The sequence below is a fragment of the Tursiops truncatus genome, chromosome 1, assembly GCF_011762595.2.
Source record: "Tursiops truncatus isolate mTurTru1 chromosome 1, mTurTru1.mat.Y, whole genome shotgun sequence".
Classification (NCBI taxonomy): domain Eukaryota; kingdom Metazoa; phylum Chordata; class Mammalia; order Artiodactyla; family Delphinidae; genus Tursiops; species Tursiops truncatus.
This window is the reverse complement of record NC_047034.1, coordinates 46,102,630-46,129,528: the sequence shown is the minus strand read 5'-3', so window position 1 is coordinate 46,129,528 and position 26,899 is coordinate 46,102,630. Positions and strand designations below refer to the sequence as shown.

Here is a 26,899-nt window from a genome sequence, read left to right as displayed (position 1 = left end):
TCCACCTATGCTAGTAGTCTGAATTAATATTAGAGGCATATGACAGAATAATCATAATTATTTATCAAGCTAATTAGCCATATTTAGTTTCCTAATTGGCCGTAAAATGGCAGAAATCTTTATATATACAGTGAGACTTAAAAATGAATTATGGTTGTTATAGGGATTGTCATTTTTTATTTTTGTAGGCACACCTCCTTGAAATGATATATATATTCCCATCAGGTGCTTCAGAGAAGCACTGGTCTTTCTCTTGACAGACAGTGTGCATTTTGGCACCAAATTATTGGATGGAAAAATACAGGCATTTTCCAAGCTCTAAACACAGAGCATGTCATCTATTCGTTTGGATTTCTTCCTAAACTATTGTCACACCAATATGTGGTGGTTTTTCTAAGAAGAAATCAATCCAAATCTGTCTTTGGACTCAGAATCCAGGAAGCCTGGGTTTTATCACTGGCTTGGTCACAGATGCACTGAAAAATGCGCAAGTCACTTCCATCTTTGTCTGAATTTCTCCATCTGGCAAATGTAGATTCTGACACTCACCATCAGATAATGTTTGCAAAATGTTTGACAGTCCTTGATGGTAGACAGTATGTAATTGCAAACTGTTGCAATGTTTTTTCTGCCCTAAAAATTCTTCTCTTTTCTAGAAACTATTTTTAAATTAAAAATATCACTTTTAAAATATGGCTACCTGGCAATAACAATTCAGTTGGTAATGGAGAGTAATTTGAAAAAAAAAGAAAGTACAGGTCTTTTTCCGTGGCATTCCCCAGAGGTAACAGCTTAAAATTGCTCTAACTTTAATCCTTCTGAGACCAACACCCACAATAATAATTTATTAGCCTTTTATCTTCGATGTATCAACTTCAAAGTACATCTGATGGGTCCCCTCATGAAAGATGAAGATCTTTGCTCATTTACACTTCAACAACCACTGCCAGATGTATTTCATTTTTTATTATTCTGTTACATACTTCTATAGCTTTACCCAGTACATCCCTCCATTTCTTGATCCATCAATTTCAGACGGTGTCTCTTGACTTCCCTCTAAGACGAGAGATTTAATAGCCCTGTGTTCCCCTCCTCCCCTCATGGCTACCCCCAATGTCACAGCTTCAGTTCATCATATAGTTAATTTTACATTGTCAAAACTTATAGAATTTATACTTTCTTATATAATTAATTCTTCTGCATTTTGGCTGTTTATTAAGTTTAAAAATAACCAGGACTTATTTTAATTAAATGAATATTAGTCATTATTTGGTAAATTTCATTCTATTCAAATAAAAAAATATTTATTGATTACATACTCTGGGCCAGCACCATTCTAAGTGCTAGGGATAGATCAATGAAGAAAACAGACAAAGTATCCCTGCCTTCATAGAGCTTACATTTTAACGTATGTTTGGACTCATAGAAAAAGTGAAGAAATTCTATGGCATATAACCTTGCCAGTAGAAAAAGAAATGCACATACCTAAACTGGGAGGAAGAGGGAAGAAGTAGAGGAAGCAAGGTGCTGAATTTTTATAATGTATTATTGTCATATGCCTTCACTTTCTCACTAAGATAATAATCTAGAATCTGCAACACTTTAGAGGAAATTTATTTTCTTCTCGAAGCTCTTCTTTCCAGAGCCTCCTGACTTGCTAATCCAACTTGGGTTGCTAACTTTTGAGGCTTAGTTTTCAATGTCATTTTACTCCAGGAAGGGAGCGGTGTTGTTCTGTTTAGTGCAGGGATTTGTTTTTGTTTTTGTTTTTTTCCAGCTTTACTTTGTATCGAGCAGCTGAGTTTAGTCAGTTGTTATTTGAATTGCTTGTTTTTCTCTTTTCTTTATCTTTCTGGAATAAATTCTCAAATCATTATTTCAAGAAGCAAAATTATGAAGATAGTAAAAAAATCAATGGTTGCCAGGAGTTGGGGGCAAGGAGGGAGGGATGAGTAGGTGGAGCACAGAGGATTTTAAGGCCAGTGAAAATACTCTATGGTACTATAACGATGGATATATATTATTATACATTTGTCCAAATCCAAAGAATGTACAACACCAAGAGTGAACCATAAAGGAACTGTGGACTTTGGGTAACTGTGATGTGTCATTGTAGGGTCATCAGTTGTAACAAGCATACCACACTGGTGCAGGATGTTGATAACGGGGGAGGCTCTGCATGGGTGGGGTTTGGAGGCATATGGAAAATTTTCATACCTTCTTCTTAATTTTGCTCTGAACCTAAAACTGCTCAAAAAAGTCTTTCTTTAAAAATTATGCTTAACCTACTATATAAAAAATAAATTAATTAAAGTAATTTTTTTAAAAAAATTATGTTAACTGAAAAAAGCCAGTCACAAAAGACCAATATTGTATGGTTCCCTTTATATGAATTATCCAGTATAAGCAAATCTATAGACAGAAAGTAGGATAGTGGTTGCCTAAGGCTGGCAGAACGGTAGGTTTAGGAGTTGATGGCTAAAGGATACAGGGTTTCTATTTGGTGATGAAAATATTACCAAATTGATTTTGGTGATGTTCGTACAACTCAAATATACTAAAAATAACTGAACTGTATGCTTAAAAAAGTAAGATTGAATCAGGAGGCAATATTGAATAAGGTTTAAGGATATAGATTTTGAAATTAGGCTGACCTGCGTTCAAATCCTGGCTTTACTACTTACTGGTTGTGTGACTTTAATGAGGTACTACATTCTCTGTGAACTTCACTGTCCACATCTGGAAAATACAAATAAAGATATCTGACTCAAAACATACACACACACCCCATCCTCAAAGAGTCTGGAAAGTGCCCTGAGGAAGCAGGACAGTGGTGGCCAAAGGCTCCCACCCGCTCCTCCGCAGCAGCTTCACCTCACTGATTGACTGCTTTGGCATGGAGGTAGCTCCATGCTGCCATCCTTGCCTCGAGGAGGGAAGACAGATCAAATTCAGTGAGAGATCAACTAATTGTCACCCTCTCTTGGCCCTTTCTTTCCATCTGAGTTTTATCAGTCTCAGTCCCATGTCCATAAATCCCCTCCCTCAAATTTCAAAAAGAGGGATGAAAAAGAGTAAGAAATTTAAAATCTCCATCATGATGTTATACCCAAGGTTCCAGGTTCACTGTAGACAAGGATTGGACACTTATCAAGTACAAACTCCAGACTAGGATGAATTACATCATTTGTTGTGGAAATTACAAGTGGTACTTAGTTGCTAGCTTACTTTGGCCAGACCAAGTGGATTAATCATTATAGTGTAATATAAAGTCCAGATGAAACAAAGTCAGCCTAGCAATTTTAGCTAGAAAGAGCAGTGTAAACACTTCAAAAACAACCAGGCAAAAAAATATAAACTGTGGAGAGCAGCCACTTCCAAAGCCACAGCAAACTCAGGGACCAGTTTTCCAAGAGAATGTTTTATCTCAAGCCAAGTGGACCTAATACTAAAGCCCTAAGATTAAAGCCTGTTGTATCTACCAATCCATAGTATCAATAAAGGACCACTCATCCAAGGAAAGAGCATTCCCAACTCCTTTTTTTAGCCTACTTTACTCTGATTGAAAATGAACTCTTACAGAGAAGTCGACAAGGAAGCCATGACTAATATTTGGGCAGGAAGCAGATACACCCTACCGTGGCAGTACAACACTAGAACTAGCCATCAGGGATGGTTGGTTCTTAGCAAGATGATAATGATGACATAGAGTCATGAAATTTCCAAGCTGAAGTGAAAATAAGAATATTAAACATGATGACAGTGATACAGTAATTAGAGCAAACATTCATTAAGACCTGATTATGTCCAGGAAGTATTCTAAATACTTCACATGTTTTAAATCACTGAATCCCAACCATAACCCTATAAGGTAAGTACAATAAACATTCCCATCATACAGAAGAGAAAACTGAGGGTAGAGACCAATTCTTTCTTTTGGCCCTTCTCAATACTGCGGCCAAGTGAGGTGAGGGATCTTGTATATAGTTACTGAGGTTGGTTTTATTTGCCTTCAGACTTCCTTCTTCATAAATTCTTCATCTTCTTCCTCTTTACTCCATTTCAGAGGCTCAATTACCCCTTTTATAAGTAAAGAAGACTATTTTCATGGAAAGATCCTTTATCAGCCCTTACTTGTCAAGATCACTGACATCCAAATGATGTGAGCCAAATCCAGTGTTAAATTCTCCATCTTCCTTTTGCTTGTCCCATCAGCAGGATTTGACATAATTGATCACTCTTTCCCTTCCTCCTCGGAAATCTTTTCTTCCTTTGGCTTCTGGTACACTATTCTCTCTTGAATTTCCTTCTACCTCAGTGGCTGCTACTTCACTGTCTCTTTTACTGGTTCCTTTTCTTTTCCCTGACTCTAAGCTGGAGGCTTCATCATTGGACCGCTTCTCTTCCATAACTACACTCACTCCCTTCGTGATTACTTCTAGTCATGTGGCTTTAAATATGATTCCTCAATTTATACTTGCAGTCAGGACTCTGTCCCAGAAGTCCAGACACATATTCAGTTGCCTACTTAACATCTCCACTTGGATGTCTAAGAGACATCTCAAACTTACTAGGACCAAAACCAAAGGTGTGGTTTCCCCTATCAAACCTGCTTCTCATACACTTTTCTCCACATTGGTAAATGGTAACTCCACCCTTCCAGTTGCTTAAGTCAAGAATCTTGAAGTCATCCTTGACTCCTCTCTTTATCCCATATTCAAATGAACAAACCCTGTGTCTCTACTATCAACAATATCAATATAGTTCAATATCAATATATCTCCAGTTCTCACCATCTCCACAACTATTGTACTGGTCTGATCCAAGCCTCTACCATCTTGCCTGATTTGTTATAATGGCATCCTAACTACTCTACTCCTCCACTCCTGCCCTACTAGGGCAGCCAGAGGGCTCTTTTAAAAGTATAATGGCTTCATATGTCACTCAAAGCAATGACCAAATTTCTTCACTAGTTCATCGGCTCTGTGTGCTTTGCAAGTGTCCTGATCCCACCCAAATACCTCTCTCCTAGAACTTCTCTTATCTCACTTGTTCTTGGTTTCCTTGCTGTTCTTGAATTATGAGTCATGCCCCTACCTCAGGGTCTTTGCACATGCTATCTCTCAGTCTGGAACACTCTTACATATATGGTCGGCATCCACTCTTACTTTACTTACTTTTCACTGTGCTCAAAATCACCTTATTACAGAAGGCACCTACTATAAATAACAATCCAGAACTTCTGCATTCCTGATACCCTTTCTTTTGATTTATTGTGAGCCTTGGCAGTTATGACCACTTGATTATTATATGTTTAATTGTTTATTGTTGGTCTCACCCAATTAATTATCAGCCACATGAAGGCAGGGACTTTGGTTGTTTCGTTCACTATAATATCCCCAGCACCTCAAACAGTGCTTGACACTATTAATGAATGAATGAATGATGTTGAATCAGACTGTTACCTATCGCAGGCGTACTTGCAATTAAGATTTATCTCTCATTGCAAAAATAAATGCATCTCTCCTCTCAAGGAACTTCATGATTTAAATACGGTGAGGGTGAATGTATCCATGAAATTATCTTTTTGCGGTCTCCAACTCTGCCGTCATATGGATCTATCCTGAGTACTGTTTTCTCTAAGAATTCACTTCAAAATTAAAATGAATGATAAAAGGGTAACTGTATTGCATAAGTTTGGGCAGGGTTCTTTCAGGCATTAAAATGAGTTCATCATTATGGCCACTGGCTTGGCTTGAGTCCTTGTGCCACCTATGTGCTGTGGGAAGTCTTTTTTTTTTCCCCTCCACATCCTTTGGGGAAAAACCTGAAGAACTGAAAGTACAATGGCCACAGCTATTCTCTGAGAACAGACTTAGGACTGTGTCCCTTCCTTTGAAAAGCACACCACACATACCCACTCCCAATATAAATACAATAACCATGAGTCTGACTGCCATGGAGATCCAGCTGCATCACAGACCTCATGCCAGATGAACAGAAGGTTGAAAGAAGGAATCTGCTGAAGAGGCCAAAAGTTTGGTTTGCTTGTTTTTTTTTAACCTTTGCCCATTCAGCAACTGTTAGTAACTGTTTTGTCTCTCTCCTCACCCCACAGTATTGTGCAGGGTCAAGCACAGTATTGTGCAGGGTCAAGCTTCCATTAGAGAGCACCTGACTTATATTACCCTTCTTCTTTTTTGATGTTAATATGGTTGGGCTTGATTAGAGTAAACAGAACAGGAGATTTGAATGAGTTCCTGTTTCCAAGGAAAGGAGGATCTGTTGATGCCTCACCCATATCCCCTCCACTTACCCTGGAGGTCAACTGCCTGTGGTTCCCACACACTCTGATGAATTCCTGTGACTCTGCCTGATGGCTTTGTCTAGCTGCAGGACTAAGCTTGGCCGTGCTCTCTTATGCTCTAAGGAATGGAGTGGCCAACAGTGCTGAGGGCCGATGCCCCAGGTGCAGCACTCGGCCAATGAGGGATGGGAGTAGGTGAATAAAGTATTCAGCTTTCTATTCCTCCTACTCCTGAGGAATAGTTCTCAGGCATGTTCCATCCATTTTCTTAGAATGTCCCCAGTAGTATTAAGCCCCAGTCACCCACAATTCATTAACTCACAATTTATTGTCTTTATCCCCTTTATGACTCAATTTCTTATTCTCTCAATGTCCATCCTGTAATCACCTCCCAAGTAAATTACTTGTACTGAAATTCTTCTTTCAGATTCTGATTTTGGGGAATACAAACTGAGATAGAGGCATATTTTGTTACCTGAAATGGCTTGGGCTGAAGCTTGCTCTTGAGGAGAATAAGCACCTGGAGCTACAGTGTCTGAACTAGCAGCTGCTGCTGCCACCTAGACATTGTCACTGAGCTGTGTGAAGCTATATGGCAAGGCTGAGTCTGGTAATATATTTTATCACTTGGATAATAATAAAATTACTTGGTTAGTAAATACCAAAGAAATGATACTCATTTCTTCACTTACTTTATTGACTTAAGCATACAGGTGTAAGTTATCAATATGAATAACATAGTAATGCATGTTATCATTTGATGATCAGTTAGTTGTTTGTTATGGTTTATTATTAGTTGTCTGTAATAGTTACATTGTATGTTTGTTATGCATGTTTAAGAAATAATAATCATTTATGAATTTAATTTATTGAATTTAAAAAACATGTTTAGGAAGCTCCAGAAATGAGGAAGCTTTTCAAAAGAAACCCTCCAGAAATCTATATTAAGGTCCCTTTGAATCTTTGCTAAGTACTGACCTACACATGCACAGAGTGAAATTATACAAAGCTGTTCAAAGAATGGTAGGGAGCTGTAAGCTTGCACAGGGATGAATGTGTTCAAACTCTGATCATCCACAGTGGAGGATCGTTGGGATCACCTGGGGCATTTAGTGGGGATTCCTGAGAGGTCACACCTTAGAAGTAAGTATGAAATATTCCTGGAGTAAAAACTACTTTAGCACTACTTACAAAAGCTTAAAAAGAGTTATCAAGAAGATTATTTGGGGCTTCCCTGGTGGCACAGTGGTTAAGAATCCATCTGCCAATGCAGGGGACATGGGTTCGAGCCCTGGTCCGGGAGGATCCCACATGCCATGGAGCAACTAAGCCCGTGTGCCACAACTACTGAGCCTGAGCTCTAGAGCTCGCGAGCCACAACTACTGAAGGCCACATGCCTAGAGCCCATGCTCCGCAACAAGAGAAGCCACCACAATGAGAAGCCCACGCACCACAACGAAGAGTAGCCCCCGCTCGCCGCAACTAGAGAAAGTCCGCACACAGCAACGAAGACCCAACGCAGCCAAAAATCAACAAGTAAAACAAATTTTTTTTAAAAAAAGATTATTTTGATCTGATAGTGACTTAAGTGTCTACAAATATAAAACCCAACCCTCTTTAAAAGAACACAATGAAATCCAGACACTTAACAATGTAAGATTTACAAAGTCCAGAACCAATAAGTTTTTTTTTTAAACTAGATGTGACAAGAAAATGGAAAACGTGTCCTCTAACCAGGAGTAAAGACAATCAGTAAAAACAGATCCATAAATTACAGTGATGCCAGAAATTACAGGGTGATAGAACAGTTATTAATGTAATATTCAAGTATATAAAGAAAGACATAAATGTAGTGAGAAGAGAAATAGAACATATAAAAAAGAATCAATGAGAATGAAATTCTGGAGTGGAAAAATAAAATATTTGAAATGAATTCACTGGAGGGGATTAACAACAGATGTCACACTGCAAAAGAAAAGGCTAATGACTTTGAAGACATAGCGATAGAATCTATCCAAAAAGAAACAGAGAACAATGACTTTAAAAATAAACAAAACCTCAGTGACCTGTGAGACAATATCAAGAAGTCCAAGATGCATGTAATTGGAGTCCCAGAATAAGAAGAGTAAGAGGTAGGGAAAGCAAACATATTAGAAGACTCAAGGCTGAAACATCTCCAAATTTGATTAAAACTATAAACTCACAGATCCAGTGAGCTCAGAGAACATCAAACAAAATATCACACACACATACAAATACCCACATACAGAGTCACACAAGGCACATTATAAAGTGCTGAAAACCAGTGATTAAAAAAGAAAAATCTTAGCAGACACCAAAGAACAAAGATAGTTTATAGAGAGAAACAAATAAGAATTATTGTATACCTCTGGGCAGAAACTGTGTAAACCAGAAGAAAATGAACTAACATCTTCAAAATACTAAAAGGGCAAAAATCCATATGCAACTAATATATTCTTCAGAAATATGGTAAAAAGAATTTTCAGACAAACAAAAGCTATGACAATTCATCAGGAGATCTATATTACAAGAAATGTTTTTAAAAATCTTGCTCATAATCAATAAATTTGGTAAAGTAGCAGGATACAAAATTAATGCACAGAAATCTCTTGCATTCCTATACACTAATGATGAAAACTCTGAGAGAGAAATGAAGGAAACACTCCCATTTACCATTGCAACAAAAAGAAGAAAATACCTACGAATAAAGCTACCTAAGGAGATAAAAGACCTGTATGCGGAAAACTATAAGACACTGATGAAAGAAATTAAAGATGATACAAACAGATGGAGAGATATACCATGTTCTTGGATTGGAAGAATCAACATTGTGAAAATGACTATACTACCCAAAGCAATCTACAGATTCAGTGCAATCCCTGTCAAACTACCAATGGCATTTTTCACAGAACTAGAACAAAAAATTTCACAATTTGTATGGAAACACAAAAGACCCTGAATAGTGAAAGCAAACTTGAGAAAGAAAAACGGAGCTGGAGGAATCAGGCTCCCGGACTTCACACTATACTACAAAGCTACAGTAATTAAGACAGTATAGCACTGGCACAAAAACAGAAATATAGATCAATGGAACAGGATAGAAAGACCAGAGATAAACCCACGCACATATGGTCAACTTATTTTTGATAAAGGAGGCAAGAATATAAAATGGAGAAAAGACAGCCTCTTCAATAAGTGGTACTGGGAAAACTGGACAGCTACATGTAAAAGAATGAAATTAGAACACTCCCTAACACAAAAATAAACTCAAAATTGATTAAAAACCTAAATGTAAGGCCAGACACTATCAAACTCTTAGAGGAAAACATAGGTAGAACACTATATGACATAAATCACAGCAAGATCCTTTTTGACCCACCTCCTAGACAAATGGAAATAAAAACAAAAATAAACAAATGGGACCTAATGAAACTTAAAAGATTTTGCACAGCAAAGGAAACCATAAACAAGATGAAAAGACAACCCTCAGAATGGGAGAAAATATTTTCAAACAAAGCAACTGACAAAGGATTTGTCTCCAAAATATATAAGCAGCTCATGCAGCTCAATAACAAAAAAACAAATAACCCAATCCAATAATGGGCAGATCTAAATAGACATTTCTCCAAAGAAGATATACAGATTGCCAACAAACACATGAAAGGATGCTCAACATCACCAATCATTAGAGAAATGCAAATCAGAACTACAATGAGATGCCACCTCACACCAGTTAGAACGGCCATCATCAAAAAATCTACAAACAATAAATGCTGGAGAGGGTGTGGAGAAAAGGGAACCCTCTTGCACTGTTGGTGGGAATGTAAATTGATACAACCACTATGGAGAACAGTATGGAGGATCCTTAAAAATAGGGCTTCCCTGGTGGCACAGTGGTTGAGGGTCCGCCTGCAGATGCAGGGGACGTGGGTTCGTGCCCCGGTCCGGGAGGATCCCACATGCCGCGGAGCGGCTGGGCCCGTGAGCCGTGGCCGCTGAGCCTGTGCGTCCAAAGCCTGTGCTCCGCAACGGGAGAGGCCACAACAGTGAGAGGCCCGCGTACCGCAAAAAAAAAAAAAAAAAAAAAAACTAAAAATAGAACTACCATACGACCCAGCAATCCCACTACTGGGCATATACTGGATGTTTGAATGCTAAAACACCATGAATTAATACAAAAAAGACAGAAAGAGAGCAAGTAAGTAAATAAATAAGTGGTGGATGGGTGAATAGAAAAGAATAACAAAATTTTAAGTTTTAACCCAAACATACTGAATATTTCATTCAATGTAAATTGTCCAAATGCCTTAATTAAAAGATTCTCAGATTGAATAAAAAGCAATATCCAACTAGATGCTATCTATAAGAAACCCATTTTACATATAAGGGCACAGCTAGGTTAAAGGAAAATAATAGAAGGTTTGATACAAGAAACAGAAGAAAAAATAGATAAATTGGACTTCAGCAAAATTTAAATTTTTCTGCTTCAAAGGACACCAGCATGAATGTGAAAAGACAACCCACAACATGGGACAAATATTTGCAAATTGTATATCTTATAAGGGACTTATATTGAGAATATATAAATAACTGTTACAACTAAATAATAAAAGATAAATAATCCAATTTTTAAATGATTAAAGGATCTGAATAGACATTTCTCCAAAGAAGTTACAGAAATGGCCAATAAGCACACGAAAAGATGTTCCACATCATTAGCCATCAGGGAAATGCAAATCAAAACTGCAATGAGATACCATATCACTCCCACCAGCATGGCTGGAATAAAAAAGACAGATAATAACAAGTGTTGATGAGAACACAGAGAAATTGGAACCCCCATACACTGCTGGTGGGAATGTAAAATGGTCCAGCTACTCTGGAAAACAATCTGGCAGTTCCTCAAAATGTTAGACATTGAGTTACTATATGAATCAGCAGTTCTACCCCTAGGTGTATATGCAAGAGAAATGAAAACATATATCCACACTAAAACCTGTACATAACTATTCGTAACAACATTATTTATAATAGCCAAAGTGAAAAGAACTCAACTATCTATCAGCTAATGAATGGATAAGTAAAATGTGAGAAATCCATATAGTGGAAGATTATTTGGCAATCAAAGGGAATGAAATAGTGATACATGCTACAACATGAATGAACCTTTATAATATGCTAAAGGAGTCAGACACAAAAGCCTACATATTGTATTATTCCATTTGTATGAAATGTGCATAATAGGAAAATCCATAGAGACAGAAAGTAAATTAGTTGTTGCCAAGGGTTGGATGGGTAGGGAAAATGGGGGTGACTGCCAGAGGATATGTGGTTTCTTTATAAGGTGATGAAAATGCTCTAACATGGTGGGGATGGTTGCACAACTGTGACTATGCCAAAAAACACTGAATTGTACATTTTAAAATGAATTAATTGTATGGCATGTAAATTATATGTCAACAAAGCTGTTATTTAAAAAAAGAAAAATGATGGGAAAAGTTATGTCAAGCAAAAACCAATAAAAGGAAGCTGAAGCAGACTTCAGAAAAAATATTACCAGGGATAAAGTGAGACATTTTATAATGATAATGAGTCAATTTACCATGAAGATATAACAATCCTAATGCATTTGCACCTAAAAATAGAGCTCCAAAATACATGAAGCAAAAGTCAACCAAACTGAAAGAGAAATAGGAAAATCCACAAATATGGTTGGAGATTTCAAAATTTCTCAGTAATTGAGAGAGCAAGTATAAAAAATTAATAAAGATATTAAAGTCCAGAGCAACTTTGTCAATTAACTTGACCTGATCAACATTTATAGAATACTCCACCTAATAATAGTAGAATACACATTCTTTTCTAGTGCATTTGGAACATTTATTAAAATAAGCCATTTTCTGGGCCATAAAACAAATCTCAATAAAGTTAAAAAGCAAAGAAATCATACAAACCATGTTTTGTGTCCAAAATAGAATTAAATCAGAAATCACAGGAAGAAAGTATTTAGATATTGGAAAATAAAGCAAATATTTCTAAATAATCCATGGGTCAGAAAAGAAATCACAAGAGAATTTAGAAAATATTTTAAATTGAATAAAAATGAAAATACAACATGTCAAAATTTGACACAGCTAAAACACTTAGCTGTTTAGTTTGTAAATCACTCTTGGAGAAAAATTTAAAGCTTTAAAAGCTTGTATTTAAAAAGGTGAAATGGCAAAAATAAATTATTTGAGCTTTCAATGTGAAAATCTAGAAAAAGCATAGTAAATTGAAATGAGTTATGGAAAATACAAGAAAACTAGAGAAAATGAGATCAAAAGGAAGTTCCTTAAAATAATCAATAAAATTGATAAACCTCCAGCTCGATATATCACGATTAAAAAAAGGGGGGGAAAATCACAAGAGGAGACATCACTACAGATCCTTCAGATACTAAAAGGATAACAACAAAAAACTTTTTAGAAGGAAATATAGGAGAAAATCTTCATAGCCTTCAGATAATCAAAGATTTTTCAGATAGTTCAAAACATGTAAACCATAAAAGAAAAAATGATAAAGTGTACTTTATCAGAATAAAAAAAAACTTCTTTCAAAGACACGATTAAGAAAATGAAAAGGCAAGCCTCAGACAGGGAGGAAAGATTTACAATGCATATATCTGACAAAAGATTTATATCCAGAATATGTAAAGAACAAACTTTTTCAAAATCATTCAGTAGGAAGAAAATAACTTAAAAATGGAGCAAGATTTGAAGTCACTTCACACATATCAAAATGATGCAACAGTCCTCAAAAAGCACATGAAAAATGCTTAACACCAATAGTAAAGAGGAAAATTAAAATTAAAACCACAATGTGATACCACTACAAATCCACTAAAATGATCCAAAATACTGACAAGTGTTGGTGCAAATGTAGAGCAACTATAATTCTTGTACTGCTGGTGGGAAAGTAAAATGGCACAACCACGTTGGAAAGCAGTTTGGCAGTTTCATATAACTTAAATATACGCTATCACACAAACCAACAATTCTATTTCTAGATATTTCCTTAAGAGAAATGAAAACATGATTCACAATATACAGATGTACACAATGTACACAAATTTTCATGGCAACTATATTCACAATAGCCTAAACCTAGAAACCACCCAAAATATCCATCAACAAGTGAATGTATAAACAAATTGTGATATATTTGCACAATGGAATACTACTCAGTAGCAAACAAGAATGAACTATTGATATATACAGCAGCATAGATGGTAAAGATAGTAATGAATATCAATTTTTTCATCTGAGATATATCAGTATATATATCTGAGATATATCAGTGTATATATCAGTATATATATCAGTATATATCTGAGATATATCAGTGTGTATATCTCAATATATACATTTTATGGAGAAATAATTGACATACATCACTGTGTAAGTTTAAGGCAGACAGCACGATGGTTTGATCTACATGTATTGTGAAACGATTACCATGATAGGTTTAGCTAACATCTATCTTCTCATATAAATACAATAAAAAGAAAAGAAAGAAAAAAATAGGAAAATATTTTTCTCCTTGTGATGAGAACACTTAGGATTTACTCTTACCAACTTTTCTATATATCACACAGCAATGTTAACTATAGTCTTCATGTTGTACGTACATCCCTAGTATTTATTTATCTTATAACTAGAAGTTTGTAACTTTTGACCACCTTCCTCCAATTCGCCATCCCCCTACTCTCTGCCTCTGGTAACTACAAGTCAGATCTCTTTTTCTATGAGTTTGGGGGTTTTGTTTGTTTGTTTTTTGGCTTTTTTTTATTCCACATATAAGTGAGATCGTACAGTATTTGTCTTTCTCTCTCTGACTTATTTCACTTAACATAAGGCCCTCAAGGTCCATCCACATTGTCACAAATGGTAGGATTTCTTCCTTTTCATGGCTGAATAATATTCCATTGTATATATACACCACAACTTCTTTATCCATTCACCCATCAATGGACACTAGGTTTTTTCCATGTCTTGGCTATTGTAAATAATGCACAGCAGCATAGATAAATCTCAAAAACATTATTCTGAGTGAAAGAAGCAAGACACAAAAATGAACATCTGATTTCTTTTTGAAACTTGGTATATGCTTTGAATGTCTTTTAATCTACAGGTTACTTCTCCATCCCTCTGTTGAAGAATCTATGCCATCTTTTTATCTATGTCATTTGAACTGTAGTTTCCCATAATTTGGATTGCCTACCCATAGTGCAGTTCAACAAGACCCATATATTTCTGCAAATTGGAAGCTGGATCCAGGGGCTTGATCAGATTCAGGTTTGATGTATTTTGAATCAAAGGATGGCATGTTCTTTCATCAACAAACACGTAATATCTGGTTATTGTTCTTTTATGACATTAGCAAAATGGTAATATTCTAATTCTCTCATTTTACTGGCCTGAATAATTTTATAAAGAGAAGAGTCTCTTCATTTGCTATTCAGTTTTTCCAGTGGTACAGTTCTCAAAGGAAAGCAAGGATAAATGTTTGATTTTTTCCTTTTATTTAATCTGTTTTCAAGATGATTCAATTGCTTATCATCCAATTTTTAAAATATCTCTAGAAATGCATGGACTTAAAATATTTGATGGTTTCAACCCATTACAATTCTTATCCTTGTTGAAATTCAAATTGTCTTATCTTTGGAAGTAGAATACAGGAATGGAATGGAATGGAATTGAATAGAATAAAGTGGGAGCCTCTTTAAATTGGCTTCTGAGTCCTTTTGACATAACCCTAGTGGTCTTTAATAGTTTCCTTGATATCTGATATGTTGAAACATATGAAGAATATGTTATTTCTTTTAATAGGAAATGGCGTTTCAAGACCACATTCTGAATACAGTTTTTCAGGATATCACTGGTTAGTCATTGCTTCAAGGCCTTTTCAGTGGATATAATATATCTAATATATATATTAGATAGATGATAGGTAGATAGATAGATACACAGATACATAGATGATAGATAAGTAAGTAGACTGATACAAAGAAAGAATATGTTGCATGTTTATGATATTTATTCTGATATTTCCAATTAAATTCAGAAATACAGGATTTGCATTTAACCTCTTCTGTATTACATCTCTATCTCCTTTCTTCCACATTGAGAATCCTTATTCTCAACAATACAAGGGAAAATACAATTAGAACATCCCACAGTTATTCATTTGCTTTATCTCATATGACACATAACAGTCACAAAAAGGCAATGCTAATACTATCACCACCAATTATTATTACTAAAAAACAGTTTAAATTTTTTGCATATAGAATCCTATTTTCCCTACAATTTTTTATGCATATACATGCAACCTTTTCATATACCATCTGGGTTCATATCTGTCCTGAAGCTGATATATGGGTCTCAGTGTAAGAATGACTGCCATTCATTTAGCTCTCTTACAATCTCTCCTCATCAAGAAACAGATGTGATTAAGATACATTTTCCTGGTGCAGTCCCACTTGGATCTCTTTATTTATTATCATGCACCATTTATTGAATAAACCATCTTTTTCCCAGTGTCTCAGTGCTACCTCTATCATATATCAACTTTCCATATATGTGAGCATCTGTTTCTCAGCTCTGTTAGTCTAGTCTTATGCCAAACCCTACATGATCTTAATTACTATAGCTTTATAATAAGTATCATATCTAATAGGGCAAGTGTCTCTGGCTACAAGAAACAAATGCAAATTGTTTCCAAATAAGTAAACTTGACAAGCAAGCCCCAAAGAAATATCATAGTTAAAGTTCCATGTTCCATATACTCACCAAAATACCTCTACACACATACAAAGCATACAACTATGAATAAGATTCAAAAAAACAGCAAAACACAGAATCAGACTTATAAAGACTGATGATATTATGATTATCAGATACCAAACATACAATAAAAATAAATATGTATAAATTAATATAGAGAGAGATATAGAACTGAAAAAGGGGTTCTGGATGAATCTGTAGAAATAAAAATTATAATAGTTGAAAGTAGAATCTGGATGAATGGATTTACCATTATATTAAACACAGTTAAAGAAACAGTTATTTGGAAGGTAAAGTTGAAGAAGTTACACATAGCATGAGACAGAGACAAAGCAAAGAGAAATATGAAAAAGAGATTAAGAAATATGGAAGAAAGACTTAGCAGGTCCAACATACATATAATCTGAGTTCTAAGAAGAAATGACAATTGGGGACATTCAGTGTTAAACGACATGAGTGAGTGTTTTCCAGAAGACCATCAATCTTCAGATTAAGGAAGTTCCCCAAGTGCCAAACAACAGAAGTAAAAAGAGATACATAACAGAGTGAAAAATTCAGAATAATAAAAACAAAGAGAAAGTAACAGATGCAGCCAAACAGGGAAAAAAAGTTGGGGGTGGAGTGGGTGGAGACACATCTGCAATGACTAACTGATAGGTGACTTCTCAGAAATGAGAGTGGAACTCAAAAGAATTGAAAACGAATTTTCAAAGTACTGTAAGAAAATAACTCTCAACCTAGAATTGAATATTTATTAATACAATCTATCAAAAATCAAGGCAAAAAAAGACATTTTCAGACACAAACCTGAGGACTTACTACCAACACATCTTCACATAAGGAACTTCTAATGAAGATACTTCATGTCAAAAGGAAGATTTGCAATACATGAAAATGGAAAGGATAAATATTGACTGTGTATAATGGTAAAGTTAATGTCTAATGTATGAGGCTAAATATCAAGAGAGAATAACATATAACTTAGGGAGGGTGATGACTGGCATGACAGTATTCTAGTATTCTTATATGATTCAGAAGAAGATTATAATTATTAATATTGAACTCTGTTAATTATGTATGTTAAAATTTCTATGACAGTCACTAAAGGAGTAGAGATAGCTATAAATGTTAGCTATTTTTATTATTATTATTGTTATTATGATTATAATTATTATATTCCAGTAGTAGTATAGAAAGAAAGAGAAAGAGAGAGGGAGAAAGAGAGAGAAAGAATTCTGTAGTCAAATCAGTTTTGTTTAACCAAGTTAAATATATTTCCTGCTTGATTTCTGTTTTTTCTCAAGTAATGTGCTTTATAAATCCCTAGAGATTTAGAAGGTTTGCAGCGTTTCTTTTTATTATTTGACATCACTTTATCTCGTGGAATATCTATTAACATCTTGAGAAACTTGACATTCTGGGGAACACGTTTTAAGTTGAATCTGAATCCCCTTGGGCTTGGATTTGCCTGTTTAAGAGGGTAATATAGCCGTATAGGCTTGAAGAGAATAACAGACTAGAATAACAAGGTCAGTTTCAGAAAGACCTTAGGTTTGGGAAAATAAGACATAAGGAAGAATTGAAAATACGATTGTCCAGTGATACCAGGAAGGGTGGGACATATTGCAGTCTGTTAAATGGAAGGAAAAAAAATAAAAGCTCTGCCTAGCAAATGGGTTGCAAAGCTTCTGCTACAAGACTGTTGGAACATCTGGGAACACTGCCAAGCAATTCTAGGGAACAGACTTGGCACTGATTGTGGCCTTGTGTTCTGTATGAAAGAAAAAAGATTAATTTATTTTATGTCATAATACACTACCTAGAAGCCAAATTGCCAGTTAAAATTCTATTTGCAAGCAGGTGTAGGATTTCGATATAGCTTTCACCTAACATCATGGAATGCTGCTTCTCCATGATCAAACATGATGCAAGCTGTCTTTTCAACTACATTTTCAGTGTTTCAAAATGTTTAGAAAAATGGCAGGTTAGTAATGTCTGTAACTATAATTGAATCTTATGTATCTGCTCTAAATGCAGCTGTTTGGTTTATACAGTGTGGAGGAAATAAATCACCACATATAGAAAGGAGTGTTTGCTCTTATCCATCCAATTAATGTTTTCCTCTAGAAGTTAACATTTTAAACGTGTCCAAGCAAAGAGATGGGTTAAAGGTATTTGATGGTTAGTTTTTCTAATTCCATGCCATTAGGAATATAGGATGTTACCTTTTTTTAAGTCCAGAATACTTTAATTGCAATTGATGTAATGCAACCCCATTGATGCTTTTTTGTAACTCTGTGTATATACTTGTTTTCTCTGAAGACTCAAAGATACCTGCAGGCATTAATCTTCACAGTTCTCATGGTGGAAGACTACAAGGGCAAGCCAGACCTGAGCTGACCTGAAAAGATTTTGATAGGCGGAAAGATGGGAGGACTTTCATCCACTTCTCCACCACTGGAGTGCCCTCAGAACTTCTCTCTTTTGCTCTCCAAATCCTAGTAAGTTCAAAGCCGGCCTCCTCCATGAAGTTTCCCTTGATACCTCCGGTCCACGTTAATCTTTTTTCTTTTTTCTGAAGGAAAAGCCCATATCTCTAGTTCTTCTCAAGGTAGCACTCAGATCTTACTGCCTTGCATTGTCCCCTAATTATCAATCTGACCTTCTCTCTAAACAATGCATTTCTTTTATTTATTATTTTGTTGAAGTATAGTTGATTTATAGTGTTGTGTTAATTTCTGCTGTATAGTGAAGTGATTCAGTTATATGTATATAAATTCTTTTTCATAATTCTTTTCCATTATAGTTTATCACAGGATATTGAATAGTTTCTTGTGCTATACAGTAGGATCTTGTTGTTTATCCACCCTATATATACTAGTTTGCATATGTTAATCCCAAACTCCCACTCCATCCCTCCCCCTTGGCAACCACAAGTCTGCTCTCTATGTCTGTAAGTCTGTTTCTGTTTTGTAGATAAGTTCATCTGCATCATATTTTAGATTCCACATATAAGTGACATCATATGGTATTTGCCCCTCTCTTTCTGACTTACTTTACTTTGTATGATAATCTCTAGTTCCATTCATGTTGCTGCAAATGGCATTATTTCATTCGTTTCTATGGCTGAGTAGTATTCCATTGTATATATGTACCACATCTTCTTTATCCATTCATCTGTCGATGGACATTTAGGCTGTTTGCATGCCTTGGCTATTGTGTATAGTGCTGCTATAACATAGGGGTACATGTCTCTTTTTGAATTAGAGTTTTATGTGGATATATGCTCAGGAGTGGTTTTGCTGGATCATATGGCAACTCTATTTTTAGGTTTTTTGAGGAAACTCCATACTGTTTTCCATAGGGGCTGCATCAAATTACATTCCCACCAAGAGTGCAGGAGAGTTCCCTTTTCTTCACATCCTCTCCGGTATTTGTTATTTGTAGGTTTTTTAATGATGGCCATTCTGACCCATGTGAGGTGGTACTTCACTGTAGTTTTGATTTGCATTTCTCTAAGAATTCGCAATGTTAAGCATCTTTTTATGTGCCTGTTGGCCATTTGTATGTCTTCTTTGGAGAAATGTCTATTTAGGTCTTCTGCCCATTTTTTGATTGCGTTGTTTGGTTTGTGTTGTTGTTGAGTTGTGTGAGCTGTTTGTATATTTTGGAAATTAAGCCCTTGTCAGTTGCATCAGAAGCTTGTAAGTTTGATTAGGTCTATTTTTGCTTTTATTTCTATTGCCTTGGGAGACTGACCTAAGAAAACATTGGTACAATTTATGTCAGAGAATGTTTTGCCTATTAAACAAGGAGCTTCTTGAAGTCACTTCCAGGTCCTGTGTTTCCGATTCTTGCTCAGTTCAGTGATGGGTTTACAGAGGGTAGCCCATAAATACTTACTAATAAAGTGACTGATGAAAGAATCAGAGAGTTTAATTGTTTAGGAACCAATTATTCAGGCTGCTCCCTAATGGTAGGGAGGTTTGGGGTTATCGGTGGTTTGGGGATTACTTATATGTTATCATTTTTTCATCCATTTTCAAAGAGTTTAAGGAAACACTCAGAGCTCCTGAGAGCACTTATTTCTCATCTGTGCAAATGATTGGATAAGACCATAGGCAAAATAAAGGCCTTTCCCAGGTATCCCAAGCTCTTTTTGTGACAAGGATCCTCTGGGAGGGGATGGTGGAGGAGGGAGGGCAGGGCAGGAAGTGGGGCTGGAGATCCACCTCTATTTTTGTCTCCCTCTGCCCCTTAGCCACCACACCTTGCTACATTGTTTGTTCTTCCATTCCCCCTCACAGGCCCCTGCACCTTTATGTCCTAAAGGACTGCTTCAGAGATGAGGATTTGGAAACATGTGTTTAGCACTTGTAAGCTCCTCCAAGGCTTTGCAGAGTCAACAGGAGGCATTTTGATTATAGCTATTGGTTCTCAGCACACAGCAAGTTGGCAGAAAATAGAGGTTAGACCCTGTCTCTTCTTGCTGCTCGAGAGGAGTCTACACAGCCAGGGCCTAGCTAAGATTGCAGGCCTGAACCAGGGAACACAGTCCTGAACCCTGGGGCTTTGGGACAGTGTGACACCTGGGTGAGAGGCCTCCTCTACACTGAACAATGAACACGGGAGGCTCCAGAACGTGATGCTGACTGAGGCAGAGGCCCACAGAGCCTACAGCTGTCTGATTTATTTCTGAGGCAGCGTTTCCACAGGACTCGGGAATGATTTAGTCTCTGATCCTTAGGTGGTTTCCTTTTACATCATTTCTGCCTCTTTTGATTGTTGGCACATTTGGGGAGTTCTAGGGTCCTCAACCTTACAGGTGTGTAATTTTAATAAACACAATTCATTAAAATCTGAGCTTACAAAATTGGTAAATTATGGGGATGGATTATTTTTTCTACCACGAAAGGGTCGTGTGATCAGAGTCCCTTTTATTAATCCATAATTCTCTTATTATATATAACACTACATTTGTGGGTTTCTTTTTCCTGATTTCAGAAGTAATCTGCGTTTCTAGCTAAAGTACACCTTGGTGATTAAAACCATGTTCTTTCATTTCAACAAGACCTAGATTTGAGGCTAGGCTCTGCCACTTACTTCCTATGTGTTTGGATAAGTTTCTTATTGGCTCACAAATACAACATTAAAATTTTTGCACGTATTAAATGAGATAGCATACCTCAGGCGCTCAGGGCATAATAAGTGTTCGATATATTAGTGAGCACTTCTTAGTCTTTTTGTTATTAGAATATTTGTACATAAAGGTTGGTTTACCCACATCTTATTTAAATGCAGCTTTTTTGAGACTTCCCTGGTGGTCCAGTGGGTAAGAATCCATGCTCCCAATGCAGGGGGCCGGGGTTCAATTCCTGATCGGGGAACTAGATCCCGCACGCATGCCGCAACTAAGAGTTCGCATGCTGCAACTAAGAAGTCCGCAGGCTGCAACTAAAAAAAAAAGATCCCCACGCTGCAACGAAAGATCCCATATGCTGCAATGAAGATCCCGCATGCCACAACTAAGACCCAGCACAGCCTAAATAAATGAATATTAAAAAAATAAATAAATGCAGCTTTTTCTGTTTCATTTAACTGTGAGATCTACCTTTATTGCTGTGACATATCTCCTTAACCATTCTGCTCATTGCCCCTCCTGACCAGTGGTTTTGGTCCTCTGGCTCTGGGAGTCCCCCAAGTGCCAGAGTCCTCCTTTGACCCACCCATCACAGAATGGAGTAGAACATGGCTTCTCCCAAATCATACTGGCTAGAGACTGAGAGTGTGAAGTTAGATGGGGCTTCTCTCTAAAATAATGCTTCTCACTGTGAGGCCCATGGACCTCTCTGTCAGAATCACCTAGGAATGTTTATTAATTGCAATCCCTAGGGTCTTGTGCCACGGCTTTCGGCTTTCGAAGTAGAATCTTTTGTGGGCTTCTGGGGTAGAACTCTGCATTTGTATTAATAATAAGCACCCAGGCTATTCTGATGCTAAATAAATAAAATTCTAGAACTGCTCCAGTGCAGTTTTCAAGCTTGCCCAATTCTAGAGTGGCCTGGGGGTACTTAATAGCAGTAGAGCTTCCTGAGCCCCACCCCAGCGTTTCCAATAGAGGAGCCTGAGGATGTATATATATTTTTTATATTTATTTATTTATTTAGCTGCATCAGGTCTTAGTTGTGGCACTAGGGATCTTCGTTGTGGCATGCAGGATCTTTTGTTGCGGCGCACAGGCTTCTCTCTAGTTGTGGCATGCGGGCTCTAGGGCACACGGGCTCTAGGGCGCATGGGCTTAGTTGCCCATGGCACATGGGATCTTAGTTCCCAGACCAGGGAGCGAACCCGTGACCTCTGCATTGGAAGGTGGATTCTTAACCACTGGACCACCAGGCAAGTCCCAGGATGTGTATTTTTAATAAGTAGCCCCAGATGACTGTCCGGCTGGCAAGTATAGGAATGCTGCTGTAGAATGACTGGCCAGTGACGTGATTGCTGCTGGTGGTGGTGGCGACAGTAATGGGGTTGGGTGGTGATTAGGGAGGTTTGAATGATCCAGAGAGTGACTTGGGTCAAGGGCCCATCTTTAGCTCTCTATCATCCCCTTCAGGTATGAGAGTCTGTGTCCAACCATTCCCATGGTGTTTGAGAAAGCAAAGCCAAGCCAGTCTGGAGAGAGTGAATAGTGCAAAAGTGAACAGTGAAGCTCTTGGGCAGACACCAGTAATGCCAGATGAACTGCCATGGGACCCTCAGTAAAGGAAAGAGCAGCTGCTTATCGGAACAGCCGTTCCTGGTGTTCTCTTGTAGCCTGGCTGAAGTTCCTACCAATATCTTTCCCACAAATTGCCTCCGTGCTTTAAAGGCTGTCTGGGTAGGTTGGTAACCCAAGTGGCCTTAGTCAAAACAATGCCCTGCCACCAGGTGCCGGCCATTTAGTGACCCGTGACTAAGCTGCACCTCCCTACGCTCCTCTGGGCCTCTGGGCCAGACTCTGCGGTCAGATTCATTCTCTCAGAGCCTATTCTGCCTTCTTAAGGGGCTCATGCTGGGTCAGAGCTTCTCCTCAGCAGCCCCAGTCTAGTGATGACAAACTGACATGCTTTGTGCACAAGTCTTATCTGTGGCAAGTAAAACAGTAATGCTTCAATCTCATATTTTATTGACAGACGTGGCTACTGGGTTGAAAAATCTAGTTGTTGTAAAGATGTTCTCTTGGGCTACTCATCCCCTCTCCATGGTGGTCTCCTTCCTCCCAGCAAAGCTGGACAATACTTTTCTCAGTCTGCTGCCTACCCAGTGATGGGAAGGCAACCTACAATCAGATCAGGGTCTGCCCTCTCTCTGTCTTCATGGCCACATGGGTTCTGTACTTTTGTCCCCAACAACTTTGGGTGTGGGCCCAGCCCTTCGTGACAATACTGCTTTTTCCTTTCTTTTCTTGGAGTATCAGCTGTGACCTCAGAAGGTGGTAGGGCTTTGCAATGAGGACGACTCTGATACCACTGTCATCTAGCTTGTTTCATGACATTCCAGCCAGCAAACATTTAATGATGAGGGCTTCTTCCTGGCGAGATATTATAGTAGGCTCAGAGGGGCATCCAAGATAAATAGGATAAAGTACAAGCCAGAAAGAAATTCAGATGAAGAGAGCAGTGACATTCCAGTGGATGACACATGCAAGGGTCAACCATGCTATGAAAATATTAGAGTCAGGATATTAAGGAGAGAAATAATGTGGAAATTTTTTCATTGTGATGTATGTATTTATATCTTTATCTACAGAAAGCTGAAATGTCAGGAAAAAGCAATGATAATGTGCATTGTATTAAGTGCTGTGTTGTCAGCTCATCTAAGCCAATTTGGTCGTTCACAACTGTTGGGTTCTTTTGGCAAATAATGGTGGCCTCCAATGCTAAAGGTAGAGGAAGTGTCTAGGTCTCATTCCCAAGAAACTTGCTACCAAGTGGTCCATTACAAAGAAAACAAATCCTGCAACGCACACCCAAACATTTATCAGCACACAGACACAAGGAGTCGTACAATGTGCTCTTATTGGCTCCCTGCCTTAGTCCCTCTGCTAGGCGCCCTGTATGACAATTTCACTAGTGGCAGATACAGAAATATTATCTTGGGGGGATCGCTAGCCATCGAGTCAGAATCCGACAGTAAATCCTCTGGTTAGAGATGGGACACAGGACCAAATGGGACTTCTAGGCTGGGGCATCGCACTGAGAGGTATTAGGATGCTGGGTGGGACAGATTCATGCACAGGTGGAGATGTCTGTACCTTGCTAGTCACAATTGGACACTACTCAAATTGTCTTTGAAGATTATTTCTAACTCCGCTAAATGCTACTGAATAACCCCTTCACTGCTGATGGAGATAGAGATAATGGAAGCACTCAAAGTACTCTGGAGTGTGGACTCCTCAGTGTGACTTTTAAAATCTAACTAAGCACATCTGGACAGTCAATTCCAGGTTAGGATGTTAATCACCTACCCCTAGCATGTAGAGTAAAACCAACACACACACACACACACACACACACACACACACACACACACACATTTATATCACAGTACTAAGCTAAAGTATTTTCAAGTAAATTTTAGACATCATCCAAGTGGACAATGTAACAAATCTTCACTTGAGTTATCATCATAATCTCAACAAGAAGATTAAATGAGAATGACTAAATTCACACTTAGTGAAAAATAAATACAGCTAATTACTAGTTAATTTGAACAAGCTTATCTTAACAGACAGAAGAACAAATAATATATGCTTTATTTCTGATATTCAGCTCTAATTCCATTAAGGAAAATCACATCTGACCAAGGGAAATTACCCTGCCCTGCTTCTGTCTGGATCCTCATCCTTCGTCATCCAGGTTTGCTGGTTTATTCACTGTTTTCCATCTGACAGCATTTACTGAGTCTCTGCACTATGACTGGACTGGGGTTACAAAGATGAATACAAATAGTCCCTGTCCTCCAGGAGCCCACAATCCAGTGGAGAAAGCTGACTATTAAACAGGAGCCACAAGTAGTAATTCTAAGTCACAGATTCAAGACAGCACGAATTATAACAGCCTTTTCTACGACGACATTAAATTTCTATCTTGGTCTCTCATTATGCTTATAGTGAGAAGTTTACTTCTAGCCAGTTCAGAATGATAGACAATTCGAGGTTTTCCCCTTGCCCTTCGTCCTCGGGACTACATTTAGACTCCATTGGCTCCACATCAGTGGGAGGAACACCATTGTCTAACATGTGTGGGCATCTGCTCTGGGGTCTGGGCTCACATCTGACTTTCAGTGACCAATTCATGCAAGACACACTGTACCCTCCCACTCCCCGCTGAAAGTTCCCTTCAGAGCCACCGACTCACTCCCAGCTCCTTTGGTTCCCTTCTTGGATGTGGGAAGTGAAACTCTTAGAAGCTCTCCTCCCCTATATTTAAAATGCGTAACCAACAAGGACCTGCTGTATAGCACAGGGAACTCTGCTCAGTGTTAGGTGGCAGCCTGGATGGGAGGGGAGTTTGGGGGAGAATGGATACATGTGTATGTATGGCCGAGTCGCTTTGCTATGCATCTGAAACTATCACAACATTGTTAGTTAGCTATACTCCAATATAAAACAAAAAGTTAAAGAAGAAAAAAGAAAAAGAAGCTCTCCTCCCTTCCTGGGCCACGCTTACCCACCCTCAGAGTCACTCGCCAGTGGCTTACTCACTCTTGCTTCTGCTTCCTTTTTCTCTGGCGCCAGTCCATAAAATCTTCCAAATCAGAATGAACTTTGTGCTGTAAAACATTCCTGACCTAGGCTTTTGATCTTTTAAAATATTCTCCTTTAAACAATGAACGGCCAACTTGAGTCTACTTGCAGAAACTCAAAAAGCTAATATTAACTGATTTCCTGCTCTTTGAATTTTTCACTTAGCGGCCTTACTCTGAAGGGTAGTGAGTAGAGACTGCCCATCTTATCTAAATGGAAGAAAGGACAGGGGTATCAGCAGAAATAGAGGCGCAGATGTAGAGAACAAACGTATGGACACCAAGGGGGAAAAGTGGCGGGGGTGGTGGGATGAATTGGGAGGTTGGGATTGACATATATACACTAATATGTATAAAATAGATAACTAATAAGAACCTGCTGTATAAAAAATAAATAAAATTCTAAAGTTCAAAAAAAAAAAGAAAATACTAGAGAAAGAAGTATAGGGTTTTTTTTCCTAAATGCTTTCTCTCTATATTGGCAATTTCGGTAGAGTGGGCTCAGTAAAGGTTTTGACCGAGTGGACCCATAGGATGTCATGAGCACACAAGAGAGGGGCACTGAAGGCTAACTGGGAGGTTCCAGGAAGGCCTTGTGGGGGAAGAAATTAGCGAAGTGGATAAGTGAGTTCAAGAGGCAGAGACAGTAGCACAACAAAGAGCTATGGCCATAACGGAGAATATGTCATATTTGGGGATCTGTAGCAATTTAGCGTGGCTGGCATAAAATTTATGGTAGGATGGGAGCCTGGTAAAATATGGGATTGAACTGGTAAACTGGGCTCAGATAATGAAAAGCCATGGAAAGACACAGAAGGATTTTTTGTAAAAGAGAGTGACATTATCAAATTTACACTGTACAGAGATCAATCTACCATTGGTGAGAATTGACTAAAAGGCAGGTAAACCAGTTAAAATGAGCTTTCAGGAACCAAGAAAGAGATTTTGAGGCCCTGA

General features: G+C 37.7%; 1 protein-coding gene across 3 annotated transcripts in view; it reads left to right on the top strand.

Moving 5' to 3' along the window:
• The window catches only part of TSEN15 (tRNA splicing endonuclease subunit 15), a 538,803-nt gene that overhangs the window by 108,121 nt on the left and 403,783 nt on the right, over nt 1-26,899 (top strand). For all 3 annotated transcript variants that reach the window (XM_073803611.1, XM_033853568.2, XM_073803605.1), the window contains exons 9-10: nt 6,735-6,917; nt 18,479-18,657. The gene's annotated coding sequence lies outside the window, so the exon portion shown is untranslated. The remainder of the gene's footprint in view (nt 1-6,734; nt 6,918-18,478; nt 18,658-26,899) is intronic.